Below are 9,271 nucleotides of genomic sequence, written 5' to 3' on the forward strand. Positions count from 1 at the left end.
GATGAGACAGTAGTTTTATAACTGATGGTTTAGAAAAGTTCCTTTCAACTCAACTTATTAGTAACGTCTTGCAGCTTTCTGGGATTTTGTCAAATGTAGGCACCATGCAGTTCTTTACCTCATCTACCAAAAAATGTGACTCTATTGGCTACAGTGAACCTTTATCAGAAACTTCAAGTAACAGATCAGTGATCAATAGTACCCTGAGAACAATCCTCCTACTGTTTTCCCTACATCATTGACTTTTTGCTGCCACGATTTTGACTTTTTGAAGAGAATAGGCCAGGTGTTTGTTTGTTTGTTTTTTGTTTTGTTTAATACTCTACCTTCTGGAATGGTCTGTTTCCCCATTGTGCTATTTAACCTGTTCCTGTATCCCTTGCATGTCCTGTAAACTGGAGCCTAGGGCTAAAGGCCCGATTAACTTCAAGTTAAACACTTAGGGCAAGAATTTGTCATAGGTGATGCAGTGTGCTTCCTAGTATATCACACAAGGAGACACATCATCTCAGATTGTTCCACTGTCGGTGGTGCTTCATTTAGTCGTTTGGTTAAGAGGGTGACCACCAGATGTCGCCATTGTAACAGTTTTCATTTTGGAATTCTAAAGCGACCAGTGGGGTTGCTTGAAAAGTATTCTCATTGACAAATACTCTTGACCCCATACTGTAATGGATTTGGAGCTCTCTTGTCATCTTGATGCAGCGCTCTGTTCATCTGTGACTCAAACATATAGAAAACAAAAGGCACAGCATTATATTAGACACCTAATGCATGGATTTTCATGGTGCCATGTTCAGTCCATTGCAGTCATCATTTCTTTTGGTGCTCCTCAGCAATATATTTACATTTAAAGATCACTGAAGATTTATTATTATCAATAAAAGCTGGTAGTGTGTGCACGTGTGACTTTCTTAACGGAATGAGGCCTGTCACAGTTGGAAACATAAATCAGGCAATGGTTTTAGAGGAAAGTGATGAAGGTTTTAGAAAAGTAAAATTCAGCAAAAATAATTTAAAAGGCTTAATACACACATTATCTAAAGAAGACCAAAAAAGGGGGGGGGATTTCAAATCCTTACTACCAGTTGTTTCAACTTTTAAAAAAAAGGTCATCTGCTTTTTTTTTTTTTTTTTAAATTTGACATTTGCAGCAGGTGGTGCTATAGTCCTGCTGGCTGGTTTACATGAACCTCCAGAGAACGACCCCCCAGAAGACCACCGGCGGCTTCTGAGAGCACCTGTCTGCCCATTGCCTCACCAACACAGCAGATGGTCGGACTGGGGAGTTTCTGCCAATTGGATGGGTAAGAAATTGTATCTCGGTATAATTTTAACTTGTTTTTCTCCTCTGAGTGAGGTGCATTATCTCTTCATATTTAAGGGTCATCTGCATTTATGCTTCTGTGGTCTGTTCCTATTTTTTCCCCATTTTTTTCTCATCCTGACGTCGATTATTTTCTTTTTGAATTTTAAAAGCTTTTAAGAAAATTAGGGATATTCACACTTTGTGATATGTTACCAACATTTTTTTCTCAGTTTGTCAGTTATCTTTTGATTGTTCTATCGAGTATATTTTGTCATGCAAAAGCTTCCTGATTTTTTTGTGTAGTCAATTTTATCAATATTTTCTCTTATTGCTTCTCGTTCTTCTGGTTTCTCCCCCCTTGTCTGAGCCATTTTGAAGCCTATCCTAGTGTTCTCTTTTTCCATGGACCTAGTCAGTCATGGCAACACCACTTATTAAAAGTCTACCCTTTCCCTGGTGACGGGATATACTGCCTTGTTTTATATAAAATTCCCATATGCACTTGGTTACATATCTGGGTTTTCTGTTTTGTTTTCTCCATTGGCCTTTCTATTTAGTGATTCGCCTGTTTTCTGGTCGATGCTTGATTAGTCCAACTGAACAGACTGCATTCCTATAAACAATTGGTCCCTTTTATGAACCGGAAGGTCACATCCCATGAGGAGCAGGAAGTTTGCAGTCAGTTCTTAGCTTACAGACATTTGGATAGGCAGGCTTTCAACACTCCCCTCCTGAGCCCTGTTATTTGTGGGGACAGTCACCTCAGAGCATGATGTGCAAAAGACATGTTTAGCACCAGGAACTGTCACTGAACTCTTAATTCTTAAAGTACTTGTATGAACAAGGCTATAATGTCTCAAGGTTTCCCATTTAATAGCACTGTGACTTAACATCTAGAGTTTTAAAAGATTTTATTCAGGGGTGCCTACGTGACTCAGTTGGTTAAGTGTGCAACTTTGGCCCAGGTCATGATCTCCTGGTCTGTGAGTTCAAGCCCCTCATCTGTGAGTTCGAGCCCTGCATCTGTGCTGACAGCTCAGAGCCTAGAGCCTGCTTCGGATTCTATGTCCCTATCTCTCTCTGCCCCTTCCCTGTTCACCCTCTCTCTCAAAAATAAGTAAACATCAAAAAAAAATTTTTAAGATTTTTTTTAGGGGTGTCTGGGTGGCTCAGTTGGTTAAGTGTCTGACTCTTGATTTTGGCTCAGGTCATGATCTTGAGTTCATAAGATCAATCCCCAGGTCAGGCTCTGCACTGAGCACGGAGCCTGCTTGGGATTCTTTGTCTCCTTCTCTCACTTCCCCTCCCCTGCTCACGTGCACACTCTCTATCAAAATAAATAAATAAATAAATAAATAAATAAATAAACAAACATTTAAAAAGAGTTTTAAAAGATTAAATCAAAGTTTTAAATTTTCTATAACCACGGAATTAATGAATAATTTCCTTGTGGCCTAAAACATGACCACAGGTTGGGAGTGCAAGCTGGTGCAGCCATTCTGGAAAACAGTATGGAGGTTCCTCAAAAAAACTAAAAATAGAACTACCCTAGGACCCAGCAATTGCACTACTAGGTATTTATGCAAGGGATAGAGGTATGCTGTTTTGAAGGGGCACATGCACCCCAATGTTTGCAGCAGCACTATCGACAATAGCCAAAGTATGGAAAGCGCCCAAATGTCCATCGATGGATGAATGGATAAAGAAAATATGATATATATATATACATATATATATACGTATATATATATATATATATATGATGGAGTATTACTTGGCAATCAAAAAGAATGAAATCTTGCCATTTACAACTATGTGGATGGAACTGGAGGGTATTATGCTAAGTGAAATAGTCAGAGAAAGACAAATATATGATTTCATTCATATGAGGACTTTAAGAGACAAAACAGATGAACATAAGGGAAGGGAAACAAAAAAATATATAAAAAACAGGGAGGGGGACAAAACAGAAGAGACTCATAAATATGGAGAACAAACTGAGGGTTACGGGAGGGGTTGTGGGAGGGGGGGGGATGGGCTAAATGGGTAAGGGGCACTAAGGAATCCACTCCTGAAATCATTGTTGTATTATATGCTAACTAACTTGGATGTAAATTTAAAAAAATAAAATAAAATAAACCCATGACCACAGGTATTATACCCCCCAAAATAGTGAATATATGCTATTTTCATAGTCCTCTCTCTCTCTCTCTCTTTCTATATATATATATGTATATATATAATATTTGGATTATTAATAATGATTATCTAAATTTTCTATATCCTTATATTTTGTTATTTAATCTGGAATTTTCCAAATTAAAATATTCTATAGTGATGGGTATAGAGTTTTAATATTATAAGCTGGAAAACATTTTGGAGGTGGGTGGTAATGATGGTTGCACAACCCTGTGAATGTACTTAACACCTGCTAAAACAGTACACTTGAAAATAGGTAAGAGGGTAAAGTTTATATCATGTGTGTTTTACCACAATAAAAAAAGAAAAATTTCCTTATGGTTACGATTTTACCCATTTCTGTTTATTTAGATCTTACAACCAGGATGTGAATGGGAAAAAGCAGTTGCAGAAGGAAAAGTGTGATGCCACATCGACATAAAGTTTTAATTCATGCAAAACACGCTATTTTTCAAGGAGCAAGAGGCTTATGTATATGCAGCAAAAGGCTTAACATATGAATGGGACATATTTTCCTTTAAGAGGAAAAAAAAAAACCCTTTTTTCATGCACAAGGACTTACAATTTAAGCCCAGGTGCACCAGTATCTTACTGAGAGAGGCAGAATCATCCTCGCTTGTAGGTTGGCTCCTAGAAGGCTCCTGAACCAATCAGCCATGGGTCAGGGATTGCTGCCTCCCGTCTGCACAGCTGGGGTCAGTTGACTCACCTGTAGCCTGCAGTCCAGCCCCGCTCCAGCTTGGGGCTCATCTGGGGGAAAGTATTTAAGCACAGAAGCCTGACCCTGCTAGGACGTTGAAACTCTTGGTCTTGGCGGTTCAGGCAACAGTGAACATGGACTTCAAGCTGCTGGCAGTGAGATTCTTGTCTTGGGGGGAAACTTCAGATGGTAAGCTCTGTCCCGGGGTTTGGAAGAATGGCTCTATCTCTCTCTCTCCCTCCCACATACCCTCTGTGGTTGCCAGAGGGCAGGCTGAGACAAGCCTACAGCACACAGGACAGATCAGGCCACCAAACCAGTCTCCCTTGGTCTACAAGATCTTGGCATTACTTAAAACCAAGACATTTCACGTACATCTCCAGGTTGCTGGCTTTTCTTGGAAAAGTATGAAGCTCTGGCAGAGTTCGTACGCGACAGCTCCCGGTGGTCAGCAGGATCCCAGCACCAGCCCCCTTCCCCTCAATTGTCAGCTGTAACCATCAAGGTAACTTTTCCTCCCTATTTGTGTCCTTTGCTTCCCCTCCCTCTTACCACGGTCACAGCTCAACACCCAAGAGGCTGCTTTTCCCCTCAGGGCTTCCAATTATGGAGGTCTGAAACTGAGGCCAGAGTGTGACCACTTGTTCTGGATTCTGTACGCCCCCAGGTGCCCTGGCCTAGGGGTCTGTTGCCTTACGAATAACCAAGGACCTGGAAGAAAGCTGCTTCTATCCACAGAAGGAGGACGTGAGTTGGCCTGAGAATTGGAAGGGAATGTTAAGAGCGTTCTGTGTTGGTGAGTGTTTCTGAGTGATCCTGAGCTACCTCTTTCTGGTGCCCCCCAGTACTAAGGAGTGGGGTCACAACAGAAGCCCTAGACCAGATTTCTGGGGGAGTGTGAGGAGAGGCAGAGAATGAAGGTGACCTATACGGAAAGCGCCTCCAGCTAGGCCACCGCAGCAGAGCGGGGTGGTGGCTGGAGGTGGGGGGGTGAGAGGTGAGAGAAACCCATTCCCCGCCCCCCCATCCCCCAGCAGTCCTCTGGGCTCTGGAGTGTTGTAGGGCGAGCGGGAGACCATTCCTCACTGCTTGGGAATGGTAATCTTCCCAGAAAGAGGAGCGGGGTACCTGCACTGGCCCCCTTCTTAGGAAGAGCAGCTGAGAAGAGACCAGGGAAGCGGAGGGGAGAGGACACTGGGGGCTGGGAAGGGCTTTAGCATTGGCGGCAGCAGGGGCCGGATGCCTCTGAGAGTCAGCACGAGCCAGCGGGCACTTGATGGCTATCACTGCCGTCTCCCCAAAGTGAGAACAATCCCCCCCTAGGAATTTTCTTCAGGGAATGAAAAACAAAAATAAGGGAGAAATCCTTATTTATTAGCATGGGGTACTAATCCAAAAGAGATTCAATCTCAAAAAGAAAGGGTCAAAGTCTATTTTGAAATCAGGAAGACTATTTTCTGCTGGAGGCAGACAGTGGAGCTTCAGAGAAAATTACGGAAAATAATTATCTTTAAGCCTAATAAGGGATGTTCCTTCCGTGCACCCAGGGCACCTGGGTGGCTCGGTTGGTTGAGCATCCCACTTCGGCTCAGGCCATGATCTCATGGTTTGTCCGTGCAGAGGCTGCTTCCGAACTTCTGTCCCCCTCTCTCCCTCTGCTTCTCTCCTCATGCTTTCTCTCAAAAATAACAAGCTTTTAAAAATACACCTAAAAAACTCAGTGCACCTGTATGAAGTGTCTGAATGAGGGATTTCTGTGCCTTAAACACCAACCGAGCTCATCTGAGGGTAGACTTACACTCACCCCTTGCAAGGTTTCTCCTCCTCGGCACTACTGATCCTTGGGACTGTGTAATTCTTTACTGTGGGGGGCAGGTGGACTATCTTACGCACTTGGGATGTTTAACCACAACTCTGGTCTCCACCCACTAGATGTCAGTAGCATCCCCTTCCTAGCTGCAATAACCAAAACATGTATCTATTGCCAAACGTCCCCTGGGGGCAGAAATCACTCCCCATGGAGAGCCACTTTGCTAAGGCTGTCTTCTCCCATTCGTTGGTTTGAGACCAGGGACACAAAGGAAAACACCTGGAGCCTGGACCCAAGTAGGAAGTGTGAGGATGATGAGGCCTGGCTGTATGCTGAGGTCGAGCACTTGGCAAGTTTCACCTGTTCACTTCCGGGGTGGAGGGTGGTTTTAAGTTAATTTTGAGAGAGGAAGAGAGAATCCCAAGTAGGCTCCACACTCAGCGCAAAGCCTGCTTGGGATCCTCTCTCCTCTGCCTCTCCTCTGCCTCTCCTCTGCTTGCTCGTGTGCTTGCTCTAGCTCTCTCGAAACTTAAATTGTTTTCTTTTTTAACAAACACCTCCACTTTTCTTCTTCACTCTCCTAATTGGCTTCGAATTCAATGATTCCCTAGGGCAGCCTTCGTCATCGGAGAGCCTCTCCTGAAAAATGAGTGCAGTGTAGGCCTGAGTTAAAACTCGGACTTCTCCATATCCCCCAGTCCCATTCTGCCAGCCGAAATACCAGGCCCCTGCGACCCTCTTCGCTCTCACCAAACCAGCAGACTTTCCTGACAGACCCCAGACTCCGAAGGCCTCAAAACTGGAATTTGAGGAAGTTAAATACTAATGGGGGACCGTGAAGACCATTAAAAAGTAATCTTTATTTGGAGGGAATGGGAAGAGAGCACTCCTGTCAGGACAAGGTAGGTCCCCTGGTTCTTCCCAAGAGAACACCCCCTGGGAAAGGGGAAGGAGTATCCCCTGTGTGATGTAAGTTTGCTTCCACAGGTCCCACCCACAGCACTGAGCAAGTCAAGGGACCACATCCTCAAAGAAAAAAAAGGAATCTCCTATACAAGGAGGAGGCCAGGCCATGTTGTCAGAACCACAGCACGGAGCTGATGGAGAACAAAATGGGCTCTGGATTTCAGCCAGACCCAAGCTGAGGGCTGGTGTTGGAGGATCTAGCAAGATGTGGGAGGAGAGCAGTAGGAACTGGTAGGCACTGGTACCTCTATTGCAGGGATCCGTATCTCGCCGGAATTCCATTTTTAAGTCACTGAAAACTAAGCTGGTTTTTTTCCTGAATACTCCTGAGGAAATGTTCTTATGATAGGTGGCTGAAATCCGCCATTTTGTTGGCAGCCTCTTTAAACTGGTGGGGTTTCCGGATATTGGGGTTCCTGTGACAGCCATTCTGTGCATAGCATCAACCTGAGCCTGATCCACGTTGCTGCCAGGGGACTTGGGGGGGGGGGGCAGAGGGACTCCAAATGTGAAGCTCCTGCCGTCTGCTGGGAAGCATGTAGAACGTGGCAGGTCTCCTTAGCTTGCAAGCAAGATAGTCTCAGACTCTCCACAGTTCTTGATCGTTTTGATAGAGTGGGATGCTGAATGAAATGTGGCTTTCTGGGAAAGAAAGGACAAGACCCTTTGCAGCCTGGGTTAGGGGATAGGAGAAGCAAATACCCTGGGATCTGGTAGCAAGTGCTCTTGGCCCAAGTGGTGATGGGCTAAGAACCTCTCTCTGGCCTACTCGTGAAGGAGACTGACCGGTGCAAGGTGGGATTGAAACCTGAAACCCAAATAGTGCTGTTGGTGGTGGCTCACTCTTCCACTGGGAGATGCTATGAGCAGTTGATGGGCTGTTGGAAACAGTACATAGGCCTTGCTTGCTGGTGCAGAGCTGGACTCTCCCTCTCCGCTGCTCCTGCATCCCTCCCACCAGCCACTCTAAGGAAAAAGCCACATCTAGGGAATACTGGATGGGGGCAGTGTGGGGACACAGGTGCCAAAGTCTCCATCCTACTTGGGTCGAGGGCAGGAAGGGATGCCTGGATGGGGCTCAAGGTCCTGGTGAAGAGAAAAACTAATGTGATCTTGGTTTTGGGCTGACCCAATATGCTTTCTTTGTTGTGTCTACATCTGACTGGGAGTTGGGCTGACCCAATATGCTTTCTTTGTTGTGTCTACATCTGACTGGGAGTTTAAATTTCATTTTTTATTCATCATAAGTGTACTGCTTAATCCCCTTCACTTATCTGACCCATCCCCATCCCCCCCTTCTGGTAACCATCAATTCTCTTTAGTTAAGTCTTTTTTTTTCTTCTTCGCTCATTTGTTTAAATTCCACATGAGTGAGATCATCTGGAATTTGTCTTTCTCTGACTTCTCACATAGCATTGTACTCTGTAGCTCTAGCCATGTTGCAAATGGCAAGATTTCATTATGGCTGAATAATCACATACCACATATTTATCCATTCATCCATCGATGAACAGTGACACCTTACATATCCTGGCTATTGTAAATAATGCAATAAACATTGGAGTGTGTATCCCTTTGAGTGTGTGTGTGTGTGTGTGTGTGTGTGTGTGTGTTATTTCTCTGGGTAAATACCCAGTAGTGCAATTACTGGAACTAAGGTAGTTAGATTTTTAACTTTTTGAGGAAGTTTCATGCAGTTTTCCAGAGCTGTTACACCAGTCTGTATTCCCACCAATACACAATGGTTCCTTTGTCTCCACATCCTTGCTAACACTTTCTTCGTGTGTCTGTGTTTGCCATCCTGATAGGACTGAGGTGATATCTCACTGTTTTGATTTGCTTTTTCCATATGATGAGTGAGGTTGAACATATTTTCATGTCTGTTGGCCATCTCTATGTCCTCTTTGGAGTAAATGTCGACATCTGCCCGCTTGTTAAATGGACTATTTTTTGGGTGTTAAGTTGTCGCTGTTCTTTATATATTTTTGTTACTCTTTGTTGGATACATCACTTGCAAATATCTTCTCCCATTCCTTCACTGTGCAGGAACGCTCTATTTTGGGGTAGTCACAATAGTTGTGTTGTATTTTTTGTTTTTGCCATAGGAGACTGATCTAGAAAAACATTGCTGTAGCTGATGTCAAATTACTGCCTGTGCTCTCAAGGATTTTTGTGGTTTTAGGTCTCCCACTTAGGTCTTTAATCCGTTACTGAGTTTTTGTTCATGGTGAAAGAGTGGTCCAGTTTCATTCTTTTGCATGTAGCTGTCCAGTTTCCCAGTACCATT

The 9,271-nt window shown here is 44.0% G+C and overlaps 1 long non-coding RNA gene across 1 annotated transcript; it reads left to right on the top strand.

Moving 5' to 3' along the window:
* The first annotated feature begins 1,173 nt into the window (after positions 1-1,173).
* LOC109493924 lies at positions 1,174-8,545 on the top strand. Its single transcript, XR_006588511.1, has 6 exons — positions 1,174-1,307; positions 3,860-4,397; positions 4,592-4,713; positions 4,876-5,004; positions 6,630-6,920; positions 7,006-8,545. It is a non-coding gene; the product is annotated as an uncharacterized LOC109493924 (long non-coding RNA).
* Positions 8,546-9,271: the final 726 nt, after the last annotated feature.

The sequence above is a fragment of the Felis catus genome, chromosome D4 (assembly GCF_018350175.1).
Source record: "Felis catus isolate Fca126 chromosome D4, F.catus_Fca126_mat1.0, whole genome shotgun sequence".
Classification (NCBI taxonomy): Eukaryota; Metazoa; Chordata; class Mammalia; order Carnivora; family Felidae; genus Felis; species Felis catus.